Here is a 20606-nt window from a genome sequence, read left to right on the forward strand (position 1 = left end):
TAAACTCGCATTTTTTTACGGCAGTTTTTTTTAATTTATTTCATTTTTTAGATCTACTTATAGATCAAGATCAGCGGCCTCCAGCACAATATTTCTTTAAATAGTATGAAAACTATTAGAATGTAATACCGTGATTTCATTAACTTATTAGCATGCATATCATATCTATTAATTTTATTTTGCTATATTTTATTTCCATATTGTAGCTGTTTTATACATTTATACACAAGTTTATATAGTCGGTTCAAAAGCCTTCATGCCTTATGTTGTCTATTTATGTCTTGCCGACTCAAAATAAATCTTATCCTATCTTCTCTTATCGTATTCTTGTCGGTTTACGCGCGAAAGGTCTTTGTCCCCAGAAGGGGTTTGACCTTACTGGAAGATAGATAGATAGATTTTCTAATGAAATTTTGATATTCGGTTTATACTGCTGATACAGTAGCGGTATTGTTCATCAGAGAACGTGATCGGAAGAATAAATACTGAAAATCCCACAAAACAAAACAACTAAATAAGCCGTATTCTTTCTTAAAGTAAGACTTTTATAAATGATGTTTAAAAAATAATGAAACATATATTTGATCACAATTATAAGTGGTGTGGATATTGTTGTTGTTCATCAGCGATCGAATGTGTAAGAGATGCATTTAGTCAATTGTAAAACAAAGCCCTAAAAAAGCGGAATACATAACAATTGTTAAATTTTATCATTTTCTTTTCCATTGAATAGATTTTCGTTTCGTTTACATGTACATTGAATGACATTATAAATAATTGTAAGCATCCATACGAACATGTATGTTGAAATAACTTTACTAATGATAAGGAGTGACACAAATCTAGCATTTTATGATCAATAAATCTATATATTTAATTTATTTAACGCAAGTATTGTTTACCCTATTGTGATTGCTTGCTTTCATGATGGTGTTTCGTACACTGAAATAAAGTACTTAAATCTATACACGTAATAGCGGAGTTTACATTTGCCGGTACCCGTTAAATACCTCAATTGCGTAGCAGTTAAATTGCACAATATTTTAACTTTATTTATAGTTATTAAACACTGCATTATTATGATTAAACTGTCTAATATATATATACAGTTTTCCTGTAAATCCATTTCCGATAATGTCTTCATTCTTTTTAATGTTAAAATATTTATTGAAGCAAATGTTCAATATTTTGGCTTTAAAATTTGGCTAAAATGACTGCTTAATATGCCAAGGGGGATGACATGGGGGTGTCATAAATTGTGTTTAAGTACCAGACACTAGGCTGCAACATGTGGTTTAAGCAGGGACCCAAGTATAGGTCCCTGGGTTTATGACACCTTGTTTTCTTTGTAATTGTCTGGGCAGTATCCGATCAAAACTAGATAATCAGGTTGTGATGAACAAAGGTGCAATAAAACACCGGGATACAAATGCTGCAACATAGAGTGTCAACAATGGTGTGAACAATTAAATCAAACAATTACATTATTCAAGAGAATTTATTTTATGTGTAACAAGGTAGGTTTTTTTCAGACAAATACAGTTTCAAATCAGGTACAATATGTTGCGTAAATCGATCTATTTAATTGTTGTTTGTTTTCATCATTACTTGTTTTCGTTCATTAAATTTAATTTATTCTGAAATAAGTTCAATTGATGACAATTTTTTAACAAAAAATAGTCGCGAAGTAGTGCCAAGTATGGAGATTTTGTCACAACCACATACCGAGCTCTTACATTATGTTCTACTCCCGAGTTCGTTGTTAGTAAAAACAAATAATAACAACAATATTATCGTTTCAAAAATGCATTTTCTTGCATGCAACTGTTTTTTTCAGACATAACTAGTAAATTGTATTTGATATGTTGCATGATTATCATTACAAACGATGATTTTGTCAGCCTTCTCTTTATGCTCTTATATGAATTCCACCTCTTTTTGCCAACCAGTGGGCGGAGTCTAAACTTTGCTGGTGGGGTGAATTGACACTTCAATTCCCATTTTCAATGGTAAAGGTCATGTTCCCAAGTGGTAAAAAAGCGCTCAAATCATATGCTAATGATCAATACCATTAAAATATAAATGTTCGGCGTTGTTTTCAATATTTGGCATTTTAATAAAGTATTTACGTTTAAAGTTTAGTGGTAACAGTGCGGGATTTGTCTTGAAACAAACAGGGTTATTGAACGGAATGTTTAATGTATTTTCACGCTTCAATGAACGAAGATAAAATATGCGAAAAGCGATAGCTTTAATAGGCGTCAATATAATAAAAAATGAAATATTTGTGCAAATTACGCATATACAGTATAGTGCAAGGGACGGTGATATTATCAGCGACACTATGCAATTTTCTCTCTGGCATTTTTTGTATCATCTCATTACGTCACATCCGGCTAATGGACACAACTCTTACACTAGTAAATGCGAATAACTGAAAGGGTCTATTAACCTCCGCGCGTTGACGGGAATCTGCCTTCATAACAAACTACGTGATGATAGCCTAGCCACGTGGTACAATAATTTTACGTTTTTTTTGTGTGTTTAATTTTTAAATTTCGGTAAATATATTTTTGATTATGAACCTAATCGTGTAAACTATTTTCAAAATGTAAAAAAGGATGCTACTTTTCATAAAATAATACTCAAACCAACACATTCTATACATAGATGGTGACGTCACTACGTTATTGCCACCTCTATGCTAAGACGCATCCCATTCCCCTGATTTGAGGAATTATACTTCCGCAAAAGTAGTTCTGCGTAGGAATGAAAATGTTAATAATGACAGAAAAATTGTGTGTTTTGTGTGTTTTAAACGGAATGTTGCTTAAAGAAATGTTTTTTTTTTGTGATTTCGAACTCTATTAGGACTAATAGCGATAATCAGAAGCACGATAACCATAACGTATGTATCAGAGTTTATTTTCAGGTCCTAAACTCTGATACATACGTTATGGTTGTCGTGCTTCTGATAATCGCCATTAGTCTAAATAACCATAACTATTTTCGCTTTCACTTTTCACTGGTAAAAAAAGTGCTACCCACAATTCCTTTCGCGTTAGTACACAGTTCAGTAAGACCGGTGTGTACACTATGCAAACCAACAAAATCAAACCCTACCAAATCTGGTAGAATTTTCTTGAGATGGAAGAGATTGTATGTGAGAGATAGAAACGACAACTCTGCGTGGATATTGGTTCAGAATCAACCTCCGCGAAGAGATTTTACTAGAATCACTGGAAATCCCTGCCATCATAACCAACCACGTGCTGATAACCCAGCCACGCCGTGCAATAATTTTACCGTTGTTATTGTTACTTTTTATAATTTGGGTATTTATTTATATTATGAAACTAAAATTATACACTATTTTCAAAATATAAATACAATGATATTGGCTTTCGTTACGTAATACATAAACAACAAAAACACAATCCTACCAAATCTTGTGTTGGCAGAGATTGTACTTGAGTGCAAGGAACGACAAATTTGTGTGGGGATTGGCTTAGAATATGCCTGCCGGTCAACTCGTAGGTAAGTCAACTCGCACGTTTTTTGGTCTACTCGCACGCGGTTTTGGTTAACTCGTACTTAGTGAAATCAACTTGTAGCCGATAAAAGAATATTCAGATATAGATGTATGCTGTATTAAGATCATTGGTTTATAAGTATACATCATAGATATGATGTATAAATCATAGATATGATGTATTTTTTATTATCCGAATATACGGTTGTCTCAATTGACGTTTCTTTCACACTTGTGGTTGATGCATTTCACGGGTAATATGTCTGTGTGTAAGAGGTGTAAAAGGTGTTATATGCAACGAACGTAATTAATTGCCAAAAATAATTCAATTAAATGTAATTGGTATGTTAATCAACCAGTTTTCCTTTAATCTTTGTCACAACACGGAGATTGGTGTAAAAGGTGTTACAAGTATACCGCGCACATTATTTCATTGTATGACAATATTCGATTAAAGTTAATTTAACTTTGACGATAGCTGAATATAACATAACATAACATTTATAAGGCATAAAACAGCATATTGCAAATTTATAGCCTATACACGATATGTGTTTGAGTAAGCAAAGACATGGTACATGTATTTGAGAAGTACAACACAAATCGATGAAACAAATATTATAGTATAAATCAAAACAAAGTCGGACGCGATGGTTTCGTTTGCAGTTAGAAATTTTGACAAAAAATGTGTTGATTAGAAAATCACAAAGCTGTACAAATGCAAATATATTTAAATGTTATTTAAAAATACGTATATGCTTTCACCGAGGAGACCGTTTTTGTTTGAATACAGTCTTACAAATCTGTGCTTGGTTGTAAACAGCTACTCTACTAACATCAGCATGGATGCCGCCGTCTTAAAATACTTAGGCCCTTTTAATTCCATGAACTTTCTGATAGCGGTGGGCCCACAGTGATCAGTCACTGTGTGTTGCTTGATTGCCTCCAGCTTTTCTCTCGCCTCAGTCACAGCCAGCTTGATGTCCGCTCAGCTGCTTGGCTCAGTCTCTGTATAGCCACATGTCTCTCCCTGCCAGTAGTTCCTACTGCTGTCATCAGCCTGTGCACGGACTGGGAACAGATTCCTCTAACGCCAACTTACACGGGAGATAGCCAAGTACGCCAGCCTTGTTGCTTGCACAGATCCACGAGTTCTGTGTACTTTGCTACTAGGCCTCTTCTCATCTTGCCTCCCATGGTACTGTCAGCTCTATGGTTACGGGCTTCTTTCCTGTCACTGACCACAGTACAATATCTGGTCATAAGGTGGTCTGAACCACGTTTGGGAAAACGAGCCTTCTACCAAGGTCAACTTCCATCTTCCAGTCTCTCGTGCCATCAAGAATTGATGCTTTTGTTGGTTTCTGTGTCTTCGTGATCTCACCAGTTTTGACGAAAGCCATGTGCCCATGGCGGGGGTAATTACCACGTTCCTTCTTCCGTTCCTTCTCTAGCCTGTCAGACAACTCTCTGAGGACCAAGTCATGCCTCCATCTATATCTTCCCTGTGTCAGTGCTGTAGTACAAGATGACAGAACATGCTCTAGGATGCCTACTCTGTCACACAGACTGCATTTTGGATCTTCTGTGAGTCCTCGTCGGCACAAGTTCGCTGGGGATGGAAGTAGGTCATTGACAGACATGAGAAGAAAGGAAACCCGAAAAGGCTCATACTTCCAGATGTCTCCCCCAGGTCAACTTTCTGTTTGCGGTTTCCCACGTGGCCCATGCTCCCTGCGCTCCCATTTCTACAGTCCTTGCTTGTCTGACATTTTCTTCCGCTCTCATGACCTCAGACTGAATCATCGCACGCCTCTCTTTCTGGTCTGATCGGCTCCACAGTACCACCTTTCTCGCACAAATTCCTTCACGTCCAAAAGCAGTCACTCCAACAATGTCTTTGTGCTTGAGCGCGTTCTCTGCCTGGCTCACAGACTCTGTCGCTGACCATTTTCTGCTCGTTCGGGTTTGGATCCCTGCCTCACGGATGAGCTCATCCGGAGAGTCCCTCAAGGTCAACACAAGTCTTGATTTTGCTGTCGTGAACTATTCTACAAGTGAAGATAGCGGGGGCTGTAACTTCCCGTAGAGTCTTATACTGGTAAATCTGGATGGAACTCCTAGCCACTTCCTGAGGTGTCGACTAGTGCTTCTCTCCAGGGCTTCCACTGTTGTGCTGGGTACCTCGTAAATTATCAACGGCCATATAAGTGTTGGGATCAGTGCGTGCTGGTAGAGCCATGCTTTGAACTTGCCGGGTATTCCGCAGCGGTCTATCTTCTTGAGACACTCCTCTACCTGTTGCTCTAACTTCTTGATATTTTCGCGATCTTTTAGGCTTGCATCAAACCACTTGCCCAGGCATTTTATTGGACACGTCACTATGGAAGGAATCTCTTCGTTCTGTACGTAGAGTTTGAACCTCTCTGTTGCCTGTCCTTTCTTTATGACGAGGGTCTGGATTTTGCTGCCTTGAACTTCATTCTTTCCGTCAGGGCTGTCAGCATCAATCTATATATTCCCGACTCTGTCTTTGGTCCACTGGTCTCTCGTTGGGCAGCATTTATCAGCAGGTTCATCCCCATGATGAAGAGGACCACGGAAACTGTGCAGCCAGTAACGATTACTTTCTCCAACCTCTACCATCTGGTTAGCTGGGTACCAACAGTGAACCGGAGCCTGATCCCATCCAGGTAACTGGTGATGATTTTATGAATGTGGCCGTCCACATGGTAGTTCGGAGGGCTGTATAGATGAGCTGGTGTGGAATGGACCCGTATGCGTTGGCCAAGTCGAGCCAAACTACAGTGAGATCTTTCCTCCCTTTCTTTGCCTCACTTAATAGTCGTGTGATAGCACTGGTGTGCACTATGCAGCCGGATAAACCAGGTACTCCTCCCTTCTGGACCAACGTGTTAATGTATGCTTTGCCTGTAAGGAAAGATGTAAGTCTTCTTGCAAGGATGGCGAAGAATATTTTCCCCTCGACGTTGAGCAACGAGATCGTTCGGAACTGATTGACCGTTTTGGAATTGCGTTCCTTTGGTGTAAATATCCCCTCTGCCTCCTTCAAAACCCTCTGGTACATCCCCATTCCCCCAGACTACTTTAAGAAGCCTCCATAGACGCCTGAGAAGTAGTGGGCACATCTTGTACACTTTGTACGGGATGGCATTGGGTCCTGGCGCTAAAGCAGCTCTGGCCTTTTTCACAGCTTGTTTCAACTCGCCTAGCGTTGGTTCCGTCGCATTCAGTTGTTTTTTTGGGTTCCTTCGCTGGATTTATTCGGTCACAGTCTCCTAGCACGTCCTCTCGATTGGGGTCAGAATGGGTCACATGAAGGTAGTTCTCTACTTTCTCTAATGGAGTTTCCAACTTTCCTGACCTTTCTTTCGCGAGAAGGGATCTTCCGAACTTGTATGGGTTGGCTGTGAAAGCTGCCCTCTTCTTTGCCCGTTCCCGTGTCTTTCTTCTTATGCTTTCGACTTACCGTAATGATGTCAACTGTGTCCGAACTGTATCTCTAAGCTGTTTAAGTCCAATCCTCTCTGTGGATGAACAAGGACAGTACCTTTGTCTCAGCTGCTTGAGCTCACGTCTAAAGTTGTGGAAGCGTACTTGCAGCCTGTTTGCTTTTCGGGGTTCCTTTCGCACTCTCTCCTCTTCTAGCCCAAACCTCTTCTTGCCTACTGAATATATCAAGGTTGTGAGGGTGGTCAGCTTCTACTGGTCATTGCATGGATGCTTCGAGGATGTTATCTAGGTCCTCGTCCAGTTGGGTCCATGATGTCTTGTCTGAAGCCTTGGGCCACTTAATCCTTGTTTTACAGGCTCTAGTAGCAGTGTCTTACTGTGGTCTATCCGGATCCATCGCCTGGTTTGCTTCAGGGATGCTTTGAGTCTGTAGGAGCTCTAAAAGGGGGTCCTCATCCTCCTCAAAATTTCGGAAGGCATCCTGTGGGGTCTTCTGGACGGAGAGCTCTTCAGTAGTGTGGATTGAGTCCAGACTGGAGTACTCCTGCGTCTAACTAGCCAAGATGGCTATGCGCTGTCCTTGTGACCTCACACGTTGACAACCAGATTCCCCTTGGTGAATGCGTAGACCGCGTTGGTTCTTGCACACCTTTCCGCACTTACAATTGACCGATCCATCTCTATTCGTAGTAAGTTAAGTTAAGTAAGAGCGTTCCGGACATGACACTCCATTTAAAATTTTGGATTAACATGTAATTCTTTTTGCGAATTTTACTAGTTCAGCAGAAATATTGGTTTACTACACTGTGACAGATGCAAGCGATATCACTAAAAGTTAAAAATTTAATCATTGTTACATTGAATGTGTTTTTGTTACATCTTGTTCCTTTAATTATCGTGTTTAACAGTTGTATCTTCAAAATATTTAAATATTAAACTCGTAATAAGGTTGGTCAATAGAAGGGCATATATTTTTTCTGAATTATTATTTTTATTTCAGTCCGCATTGTTGCGAAAGACTTGTAGACGGTTATGTGTCGAGTCAAACGATGTTTGTAGACAGACAAATACTTTATTTAAGTCTCATTTCTGTAATACAATTGAATATATTATTAAAATATGAGTCAGTTAATAAATTATGATAACAAATAATTGAAATGTATACAATACAATGTAGACAAACCACTCAATTTGAGTTACAAAAGACTATGAACATATTTACCGTGATATAAACATAATTAAAACATTAAAAAAGTACAGATAGATAAAAGTGTAAAAGTATCATAAATATACATGTAAATTTTTTGTATGATGTATAAAAATGTCATTGCAGGCTTTAGCACTGTATTCCACAAAAGACTCCTTAGATGCGAACTGACAAAATTGCTTTGAAGACTTTGAAGTATCTTACGATAAGAATCCAAGTTCAATATTGATAATATTAACAAACATATTTTGGCGAATTCTGTCATACAAGTTGCAGTGCATTTACACGTTATCTTTATGTTCTATATATGTATAGCAGTGAAAGCGAATCCGGTCATGTTCAAGTACTCCCTAGTATCTGCCTGTTTTTATTCTAACGGTTGCAAAACCGCATCTTAATTAAGCTAGTTCACTTCTTTTTTCCCTTGACCGACACTAATATTTTAAAGCCCATTACTCAAATAAACGAATATTTCGCACAATATTATGAAAAATTAACACACAAATTCAATTTTGCTTATTGCAATAGCCAAAACTTAAACATTTGATGTGGTCTGGTAATATAGATTTAACGCGATTCAACATGCCCTTTTTATTTTTGGTGTCACAACATCTTCCATGTGAATTTCCGGCTACGCCATCCGAACATTAATGAGAGAACGCGAGATTGGCTTTGGGCAGCTTCGGAGGCACGACGTAGTTCGCATGAATACGTCATCTTCTGACGATGCCCGAAGCCAGTATCCCCTTTTTACCATACCACATCTAGCGTTGAAAGGTTGGCTATTGCTATAAAGAACACTCATTTTTAAATGGGTAAACTTCATTTTACGAAATATTTTGCGAAATATTCGTTGATTTAGTTGTCTTAATATTTATTGTCATGTATATATAAAATCCCTTACACCATATAATACACATATATTGGTAACATGTGTAAACAAATCAGAGTTAACATGACACCAACGCTCGATACTTTGGTGTCATGTAAACTCTGATTTGTTTACACATGTTACCAATATATGCTTATCTGATACTGAAAAAGCCAGGCAGTTAATCCCTATAAATTTCGGTGGTGGAACATGTTTCTGTTGTTTAGTTTTTTTAATATACTGGATTTGTTGGTAACACTGGGCGGCTGAGGTCTACAACATCATTGACTGTTGTGCATGGTATAGTAAGGTCACTGAAAAGACGATCACGAACTTGTATACGGCTCCTGGAGGAAGACGCGGCTTTATATATTTAAAACTAACTCACCTTGAAAGGATGTTTTCGCCTCTATGTTGACTTTTGTCGTTTACTTTTTGGATGACGTGCTATATTTTATCACCCCAAGTGGCTTAACTGTTTAATGCTGAAATAGATATGAGCCTGTATAAAAGCAATCTTACACACATATTTTGCATACAGTTAGAAAATCCACGACAATACGCGCACTACTTACACGTTAACTTTACCCTGTTACTTTTACATACATACATCTCACACTTATCTCAATATTCCATCAAGACTCTTATTTAAAACATAATTACTCGACTGGTATTTGTTGACCCTAACCCTTTTGCTTCTTTTTGCGTTTACTTACTGTCGACATATTAAACTATTTTTTATTGGAAACGAATGTTAGATAGATATCGGCTGATATAAAGACTAAATTGAATGTCAATGGAATCATAAATGTTTATGTCTTTACAGGCCTTGTGTTAAGTGCTTCAGGATAAATTTTGAAATTTTGGAATTCCTTAGTTTGGCAGAATATGGCATAATAGAAACTGTTATGTTATTTAAATGGATTATTGGCACAATATGTACACATTATATTCGTATTGATATAACGCAACTCTTGTGATGTAAGTCAGCAGACGTCAGCATACATTCAATTTAATAGGTATGCTTGTCAAGTATTTAGGGTATTTGATTGGTATTAGAGAAGAGTATGAAATGACCTAGGTTGGGAGATAGGATACATACGCGTTCATGTGCATATGATAATCATCGCTGCGAGGATTGGTTTAATGGCACAGATCGTGTCCCACACTGGAAAAGGTCTTGTTTGGCCATTCGGTAATAACTGCAATATGGGTGGAGTTTGTGGCCACTTATCAGAGGACATTTAAGCGTGGTTGAACAGTAAATTAGTATCAAATAAACCCATTTATTCGATTTATTTATCAACAATTCATTAAATTAACACATCGAATGGTCTTTTAAGCGAATGATGCTAAACGTGCAACTTTCATCCACCTTCAGGAAGGTCATACGAAGCTTTTTCCTGGTCACCCATCTACGATTGTCACAAATCTATCGTGCGATTTCAATTTTAGGTATGTTCAATTCCATAATTTGCTATTTTAACGGACGGTTATTGTAAAAATAAGAAGGTAAAATATTAAATACGTCACTTCCATATCGATATCCTAGAGGAACCAACTACAACAAACGTATCTCACATTGAGAGTATCTCTTGGCCAATCCATGCTGTGGGATTCCTATGGTACTTTGTCCATAAGTTAAGTTATTTATGTGAAAAATTCGTTCGAAATTTCCAGTTAAATTATATGAAATTATTATTATAATTATTGAAATCGACCATCTTTATGCGATTTGTAATTGCGACAGCGATATTGTGGTGTAATATAATCACAGTGTAGTAACCAATTGTATCATACCCGGATGTTGCGATGTGATTGTCATGGCGAAATGAATATTTGGCATACGTGCGTTGCTAGAAAGGAAAATTATTTTACTTTTTTGTCATTATGATGGTCTTTCATTATAAAGTTGAATTCTAATCATCCAAAATCAAAGTTACCCTTTCATTTTAAAGTTGAAGAAAATATCGTTTTTTGTTCCTCTCTCAAGTCATACGTAATTTAACACAGATTGCCAGTACGAACAGTTTATGCTGCTGCTGGGTGTGTTGCTGTTGCTAATGATAATACAAACTTTACAGATGATAACGATGATGATGATCATCAAAATGGGAGTGATAGTAATGATTATTGTGGTGATTTGTATTAACTCTCTGCATTTCTTGAGAACCATTTATATAGAACTAAATTATTGCTATTCTACAGAAACATGGCGTACGAGTCAATAGAAGTGTTTGGCTTGGACGGTAGTTTTGCTACGGTAAATTGCACGTCAACCCCTATGAAAACTATCTCTGCTGAAACACCACTTGACATGAGTAAAAACATGTCCCCATCAGCCAACCAAAGGAAAGCAATAACAATGTACGGAACATTAGTTACAACGAAGATGTGTCTGGAATAAGTTTAAGCTCAGTTAACCATATTTGTGACATACATGTATGTGAATATTCGACCAATCAATGATACAAAACCTGTTAAATCGGCATAGATTTATCGCAATAATTGATACATAATGCAGTTAATGTAGTCGCAATCAATGATACAGCATCACTGCAATATATGATACAGTCATTTTAAAAACCATCTTGTTTCTTTTAATCAATATCTTAGTATATTCAAAATGCCGATAGATTATATGTATCATTACAATTATTGACTTCACTTGCAATGTATAACATACAAAAATATGTATATTTCGAAACATATTTTAAACAAATAGTACATTTTGGCATAGAGCAACCTGTGTTTTTCAGTTTTCTTCGGTGATTTTCAATGTTTTCAGAAACAACAACTTAATTCGTCGAAGCAGATTTATACGTTCTCAATGGAAACTTAATTCTCTACGACATCTAAACTACAGAGTCTACTAACTTGTTTGCAGTATTAATCCATTAATTTGTATCAATATTAACAGCAGTATATGTAAATATTGCCGTTACGCCATGGCAATCACATCGCAACATCCGGGAATAATACAATTGGTTTATACAATGTGATAATGGCATTGATGGGGTAAAGTTACGCTCGGAACCCAATGTGTCAACAAACGATCTTTCAGACAATAACGTAGTGACGTCACCATCTATGTATAGAATGCTCGGAACCTGTCGTATTTCTGTTCAAATATCAAACCAAATCAATCAAATATTTTTTTTTTGAGTCGGCAAAGACAGTAACAAATAACATAAGCTGCAAAGCTTTTGGACCGACTATACAACAAATGTAAGTTTACAGTAAAACAAGGGTAAAAAAGCTTGATAAAAGAAAGACACATTAACATGGATATAGAAATACAAATACAACATCAAACAATACAGTTTAAGGCATACAACACTAATTTTACTTGACAAATTTCTGACTTTCCTGCTGGTATTGCACTAGGAGGGGAAATGAAAGACATGGTACTATCATCATCATGGCACGCATGGGGTTAAATATATTTAAAACAGTTAAATATAAGTGTATAGATTTGCTGGACCAGCAGCAGAGTCAAATGCAAAAGGTTATTTATAATGTACCGGAAGTAATAAGGCATGAATTGAGACCAAAAGCAATATGCATATACAAGCACAACTAAAACATATGAAAGTTTAAAAGCTGTGAAGGAAGCTGCTGATCTAGTTCTGTGGATAGGACTAAAAACTGCAGAGCTAGGAATTAAAAAACTGAGCGCAAAAAGAAACACAAAATTGCGACAAGATAAAATGAATCAAAGAACGAATATCACCTAAAATCAGATTTGGGGTGAACTGATCAGCAGCTTTCTCACTATTAAACAAGTAACATACATGTAGCGAAAAACAAATCAGCTATGAGCACAAGTAACATAGCGACAAATAAAACAACTATGAGCAGGCACAGGCAAAACCAATATACTAAAGCAAAAATAAGATAAAGCGCAAACATAAGGACAGCACAAGAAACCAATGAACAAAGCAAACCAATATATTAAAGAAAAAATAAGATACTAAAGCAAAAAGCAAAAAATAAGGATAGCTAAAGCAACTATAACAAAGCAAAAGAAACAGTGTGGCATGTCGCTCCAGATCTGTGTGTCAGATATGCGCGCCTATGTGACATTGCATGCTGAGCATTTACATTCTTTGCCATTCCAGTGCGAAATAAAGCTCTTCAATTGATTAAAATTACTTGCTTTTCTGAACCTTTCTGGCAAAGAATTCCACAGAACTGGAGCCGCATGCCGGAAACTGTTGCTACCGAACTTTTTTTATTTAACCTGAGGAATCTCTAGAAAGTTGGAGTACCTGAAATAATAACGAGCGTCACGTTTAATAACAAGGTCATTTAAAACAGGGTGTGTCATATAATTGATAATTTTAAAAGTGTTAAGTGCCATGACTCTGATTCTCCTAATATACAGGCTAGGTAGATTTGCTTTTCTAAGTAATTGATCATAGGAAAAAATATAATCTTCATATACAAAACGGAGCGCCCTTTCCTGTATTTTTTCAATTTTATCTGTATTAATTTTAGAGCAAAAAAATGCCAAGTTAGAGGGCAAACACTAAAATTTGATAGAATAAAGGAATGAAAAATGGTCAGTCTACTTAAGCGACAGAGGTTTTTCCCTATTCTCTTCAAGATATTAAGTTGCTGTGCTGCCTTACTGCATATACTACTAATATCTGTGGATTGTTCAACGTGCGAAAAATAAAGCAATCTTGAGAGATATTTTGTCCAAGAATTGTATCGATACTAGGATGGTTATTTTCATCACAATTTAAATCTTTTCCAATATCTTTCGCAACATTTATATAAAATTCATTGAAAATATCAGCTACTTCACTGTTATCTGACAAAGTTTTTTGGTTTTCATTCAATATAATGTTCTTTGGGTTACTTTCAATTATTATGGTGAAGTGTAGCCCCAAACAACAAGCAATCAAAAAACACTAAGTATTTGCTGCGGATAGCTGTGAGAAAAAAGAAAACAACAAATTACAAAGTAAGTTTTTTTAGCGTATCAATCGATTTATCGGCCTATACTATAAATAATATCAGATTTACTCGCTTATATATTAAATATTGATAAATGTCAATCAATTTGAGTGAATCATTTTACTTTTACAATAAAAAACATTTAACGTGTCCGAAAATCCGAACTACTGTGTTCGTTGTTCAATAGTAACAAATAAAAGTAAGATTTCGCTTAGAACGGAAAATTCAAGAGTGAACACTTTCAAATAGTGCAGGGCTTCCCCTGGCTCAAAAATTTCAATAGCCAACATTTTAGCCAATTGGAGTTTTTTGTAGCCAAATTTTAGAAACTGTAGCCAAAGTTTTAGCCAAGCATTTGGGACCGCCTCCTGAAAGTCTAGCAGCGATTTTCCTCCTTCTTTATAAAGTACCGGTAAACGGTACTTTCCCAATCAAACGAAAATTCCCAAATTCCCAAAACGGTACTTTCCCAATCGAGCGAAAATTCCCAAATTCCCAATCGGCATCTGGAAAAATCCCAATCAGCGTCCGAATTTTTTCTCAAAACGATAGAAAGTTTCGTAAAAAAACCAACTTTCGGCGAGCGAACAAAGAAAATCGTATAGTTGTGTGTAACCACGCGCTCGATTAATTTCGGGTTTTATTATTCAGCGCATTCAATGAATAGAGTTGTTACTGTTTCCGGTTCTTTTGCCAGGCAGCCAGCGTACTGTTTTACGTCGGTTTGTAACCTTATCGTAGTTTGAAATGAGTCATAATAGCAAATATTATGCCAAAAAACCAATCGGAACCATCTATCACAGGACACATTGACAGCAATAATGATGCTGTGCAGGGAGGGATGCAAGCAACTGAGTGATGATCAAACATCAAAGATTGTTGAAATTTTCACAAAAATGAAAGAGAGAGACATTGCTTTAAAAGAGATTAAAACAACTAGTAATTGATTTGGTGTGTTCTTTATAATATTTTGTTATTTATATAAACTTTATAACTTAATGGTCATTAAGGCATGCCTGCAAATGATTATTTAAATGGGTATGTTCAATTAAGTATGAACTGTATGATGTATTCAATAAGACCCAAACTTCACGATGCGATTTTCCCAATTTCAGGATTTCACGACTCGATTTTTCCCAATTTTGAGGTTTTCACGACTCAATTTTTCCCAATCGGACCGGTACGGGTACTTTTCCCAATTGGACAAGGAAAATCGCTGTCTAGGGGTGTAAGAACACAAATAACTACAATATGAAGCTTAAATATATTTATTACTATAATCATCCTTTTAAAATATTGTACATAACAGAATATCAGTTTATAAAAAAAACATTTATAGATATGCATACATCTAGATATACATACATCAATGTAATAATCATACTTTTATTCTACATAACAGAATATCAGTTTATTCATACATCATAAGCACATGTTCAGTTCACATTGTTTACAAAATAAGCACATTTTCATTATATTAAAGATATTCATTCTTGAGCACATATTTCAATATTTGCAAAACATAACAGTTGATCAAGACTAAAGATGCTTTATTTTCAAAGCTTCTCACTTCATATTGTTAAACAGTTATATTTGGTCATTTGGATATGATATACATCAGCTTTGACAGCTTCTGTTGTTAAAAAATTTTCTGTAAGTGGTGGATGATTTCTAGGCATAAATGAATGTTTTTAACGCATATTTCTTGACAGAAAGGCCCAGATAATTGCTACCATCCATTCTAGTTGCCTGAAATATGATAAAACATAGTTTTACAAATATCAACAACAAACCAACACATAAATGTCCGAATTTTTAACATATCCGAAATATATTACTACGAGTGAATGGTATACTTTTTATTTCCGAAATTGTTGGTTTCTTAATCAAACTTTACCTTTCCCAAAATATTATAATAATGAAATTATTAAACAGAAATGCTCTCAAATTCCTGTTGAAACAAGATTTCATGTGTTTTTGTGAAGAAATAGTTTTTTGTTAAATGCTTTTGCCAGGCCCGTGGTATTGACATAATGTTCGATAACACCTTTTGTTTTCACACCAGCAAGCGTTCTATACATAGATGGTGACGTCACTACCAGTACACAATGCACCAGCAAGTTTCCTTTGTTTCGATGACCGGTTCTGACCGGTGTTGCTGCAGACTGCGTATCAAATTTTCTGGTTAATAACACGATGATGTATTAATGCACAGTCGACGGTTTAAAGAGTTTACTATCTGGGATGGTACTTGACAGGCAAAAAACGTTTCGCATTTTCGCCAACCGAGAATTTTATTCGCCGAATTTTAAAAACGTTTCGCCGAGCATCTTCGCCAACCGAGAATTTTATTCGCCGAATTTGCGAAATTTTCGCCAACGGCGAATTTGGCGAACGACAGCGGAAGCCCTGGGAGTGTCAAATATTTGAAAGTCTATCATATTTTATTGGAGTTGAAATGTTAATCTGTTATTATTTTGACACTAAAACATTGTTGTTAATACGATGTTACAGTAGTGTTTTTCCCAGGTCATTTTAGCGTGGCGAAAAGCCACGCTGCCCTCCCGGATCGCCACTCTGCCCTTTTCAAAGGCAAATTTCGCCACGCGCCCTTATCCATAACATCTTTATTGCCTTACGACCTAACTTGGTCCGCAAAATCAGCTTCCTTGATTGTCTGTGACGCTCCTACTCTGCTTGATTTACTCGAGAGACGGCAACCTCTAATCTACTATATTAATCGAGTTGATTTAATCTATAACAGTGCTCGATTTAAACGTTGTCATACTGACTGCTCCAAAGCATATGCGAGGGTGTATAAAACAGGCCAAATTAGAATTAAGTAATCTTTATACGCATCGCATAAGAAACATGTTCTTAGATCGATGCCAGGGTTTTTTTTGGCCCGATTTTATAGCCGAAATTCGGCTATGTTCCCAATCCCAAAAAGTATACTTTTTTCCCAAAATGTGGCAAAAAATTCCCAATTTAAAAAAAAAAAAAAAAAATTTTTTTTTTTTTTTTTTTTTTTTTTTTTAGAAAGAAGTCTTATCTGTATTTTATCTCAATTTTAATTCAATTACATCTACAAAGTATTATATGATTTTCTTTTAATTTGAATGATTATAAAGAGTTAAATCAAATTTAGCATTTCCCTAATCAGTGGAATTTTCGTGTGGAAAAAAAGGCTAATGAATTTATTTTCCCAATTTCATGAAAATGCCGATAAAATTCCCAATTCCAAAGCCATGGGCTATCTTCCCAAAAAGTGGAAAAAAAACCCTGGATGCAAACACAAATTTCTGTGTTCGATAGGGATTCATGTTAAAATTATCATAAGTAATCACGTACAGTCAATAAAAACATGTTCGTGTTTAATCTTATGTTCAGAGTAAATGCACAATTTAATATTAATTATGTATTAACCTATGGCAATTAACTTACACACCTTTACAATAGTAGATAAACCAAATATACGGACTATCTAGCTAGAGATTTGATAGGTGTGAAAATTGTGGCCTTGTATTATAATGCGTGTCAATTCTTATATATGTCTTTCCTGCCAACACATGATGGGCTTCAAAAAACGGATTTTTTTCTTAAAAAACGGGTTCTTTAGCTGGCGACATGAAAGGTGTGAAGAGGGGATTGTGTATTAAAATGTGTGTCAAATGTAACTTACCTGCCAACGTCTATAGGGCTTCAATATACATACCGTTTTATAAAATACCCCATTATGTCATTTCAGATCGCCCTGCACCGAAAGATTTCTTTTTAATCGAACTTTAATCACATCTCTACGTCTGTAAAGACGTGTTGATCAGTGCATTTTGGAATACATAAATATATAGCAGACTCGTGTTTAATTTGGACAATTTATTATTTAATTGTAAAGGCGTGTTGCTAATATTTGTTAAAGACTGAAAATGCCGTCCTGTAAAAGGAGGTTGGCGCAAATGGAGAAGGAAATGTGAAAGTGGCTTAAAAGGCACCACGCCTATGCCTGCCCTTTTTTGCATAAACTGCGCGTTAAAATGCACTTTTTGAATTTCTGCAACATGCCCCTTTGCCCTCCTGGGAAAAACACTATACAGTAGTTGCAATATTCCATCTCCCAGCTATTGGTTGCTGAGAGTTGCAATGCGCCGTCTTTTGTCCAAAGGTGCAAAATTTGATCACCACTGTAAATGCTAAGGAACACAGATGCTGCAAAAACGTATCAATGTTTACCTGTCTAAAGCACAAACTTATTCAAATGGTACCATTACAGCAAGAAATAATTGCTTTTATTAGCTCATCTATTTTTTGAAAAAAAATTATGAGTTATTGTCATCACCTTGGCATCGGCGTCGGCGTCCGGTTAAGTTTTGCGTTTAGGTCCACTTTTCTCAGAAAGTATCAATGCTATTGCATTCAATCTTGGTACACTTACTTCCTATCATAAGGGGAATGGGCAGGCAAAGTGAGATAACTCTGGCATGCATTTTGACAGAATTATGTGCCCTCTTTATACTTAAAAAATTGAAAATTTTGGTTAAGTTTTGTGTTTAGGTCCATTTTATTCCTTTAGTATCAAAGCTATTGCTTTCATCCGGGGTTTTTAACCTTATATAACAGACGCCAAATATTGGCGTCTTCCCCCACCAAACTAGGCTGGTTTTTTCCCCTCTCAGAACCAAAAATTCCCCCTAAAAAAAAAACATTTTTTTTTTTTTTTTTTTTTAATAGAAAGATGTGTCTCATGATTATATTATCTCAATTCTATTTCAATTTAACCTTGCCAAAGGTAATAAATTATGAAAAAAACAATGAATATAGTTCAAACATGTACAAACGTATTGTAATAATGAGAAAGTAAGTAAACAAATCCCCCAAAAAGGGAAATGCCGCGAAAATTCCCAGGCGCACATTTTTTCCCCAAAGTGGAAAATCCCATGTAAAATTTCCCCCACATAAGGGCTAAAGGCCCCTTCCCCCACAGCCCAAAAAAACCCCTGTTCATACTTGCAACACTTACTAACTATCATAAGGGGACTGTGCAGGCAAAGTTATGTAACTCTGACTGGCATTTTGACAGAATTATGTGCCCTTTTTATACTTAGAAAATTGAAAATTTGGTTAAGTTTTGTGTTTAGGTCCACTTTATTCCTACAGTATTGAAGCTATTGCTTTCATACTTGCAACACTTATTAACTATCATAAGGGGACTGTGCAGTCAAAGTGATGTAACTCTGACTGGCATTTGGACGGAATTATGGGCCCTTTATACTTAGAAAATTGAAAATTTTGTTAAGTTTTGTGTTTTGGTCCACTGTACCCCTAAAGTATCATAGGTATTGCTTTCATACTTGGAACACTCGCAAACTATCATAAGGGGACAGTAAAAGGACAAGTTGCATAACTCTGGTTGTCATTTTTACAGAATTATTGCCCTTTTTTGACTTAGTAACTTTGAATATATGGTTAAATATTGTGTTTCGATCAACTTTACTTCTAAAGTATCAAGGCTATTGCTTTCAATTTCAAACTTCAAATACTTTCATGCTATCATGAGGTTGCTGTACCTGGCAAGTTGAATTTTACCTTGACCTTTGAATGACCTTGACTCTCAAGGTCAAATTATTAAATTTTGCTAAAATTGTCATAACTTCTTTATTTAAGATTAGATTTGATTGATACTTTGACAAAACAACTCTTACTTGACATACCACAATAGACTCCACCCAAACCATCCCCCACGCCCCCCCCCCCCTCCCCCCCAGTTTTTATAATTTTTTTTAAGATCATCTCACAAATGACCACCACACCCTCACACTATACCCTCCACCCCATCCCCCCCAAATTATTTTTTTGAAACGGTTAAAAAATACAAATATTTATTTTTATTATTTTATTTTTGAAATACCGTCCAACCATCGCACCCAAGAATCCCACCCCCCCACCTCTCCACCCCCGAAATTTTTTATTTATTTTTTTTGCAGTTTTTTTTCGCATTTTTGGAAGATAATGTAATAAATGACCACACCCCCACACTATACACCCCTCTTCACTCCACCCCTCCCTCCTTTGTGATTGAAATTGAGAGTCCCTTCACCTTTAAAAAGAAAATAGATGAGCGGTCTGCACCCGCAGGGCGGTGCTCTTGTTTACTTTGTTATTCTTTCGTTTGCTCTATTCACCATGTTCTGAAACTGTCGTAATGTTGCCCACTAAAAGTGTGGCTATCAATTAGGTTGAAGTACACCAATCTTTTGTACAATGTGATATTTGATGTAACCTTAGTCAATAATGATGTAGAACAGATGTCGAATATTTACACTCAAATTTCAAAATGAAAATGTCAGCAAGAATAGTGTGTTGAAACATTTGTCATATTTTTAGGTTGCTTGCATAGGATAACTTCTGTAGGCTGATATTCAGGTAAATTAAATGTCAAGATAATTATTTTCACCCATTGATTTTGAAAAATAGGGTGATTTCATTCTCGAAATAGGGTGAAATGAGTTGTAAAAATGCAAACCTTAAAATCATCGCTGCTTTCAGGGCTTTTTTTCCTT

General features: G+C 36.2%; 1 protein-coding gene across 1 annotated transcript in view; it reads left to right on the top strand.

Moving 5' to 3' along the window:
- The first annotated feature begins 13979 nt into the window (after nucleotides 1-13979).
- The window catches only part of LOC127881898 (phosphatidylinositol 4,5-bisphosphate 3-kinase catalytic subunit alpha isoform-like), a 58295-nt gene continuing 51668 nt past the window's right edge, over nucleotides 13980-20606 (top strand). Inside the window, exon 1 of the mRNA XM_052430101.1 lies at nucleotides 13980-14056. The gene's annotated coding sequence lies outside the window, so the exon portion shown is untranslated. The remainder of the gene's footprint in view (nucleotides 14057-20606) is intronic.

This window comes from Dreissena polymorpha, chromosome 5 (genome assembly GCF_020536995.1).
Source record: "Dreissena polymorpha isolate Duluth1 chromosome 5, UMN_Dpol_1.0, whole genome shotgun sequence".
NCBI classification, from domain to species: domain Eukaryota; kingdom Metazoa; phylum Mollusca; class Bivalvia; order Myida; family Dreissenidae; genus Dreissena; species Dreissena polymorpha.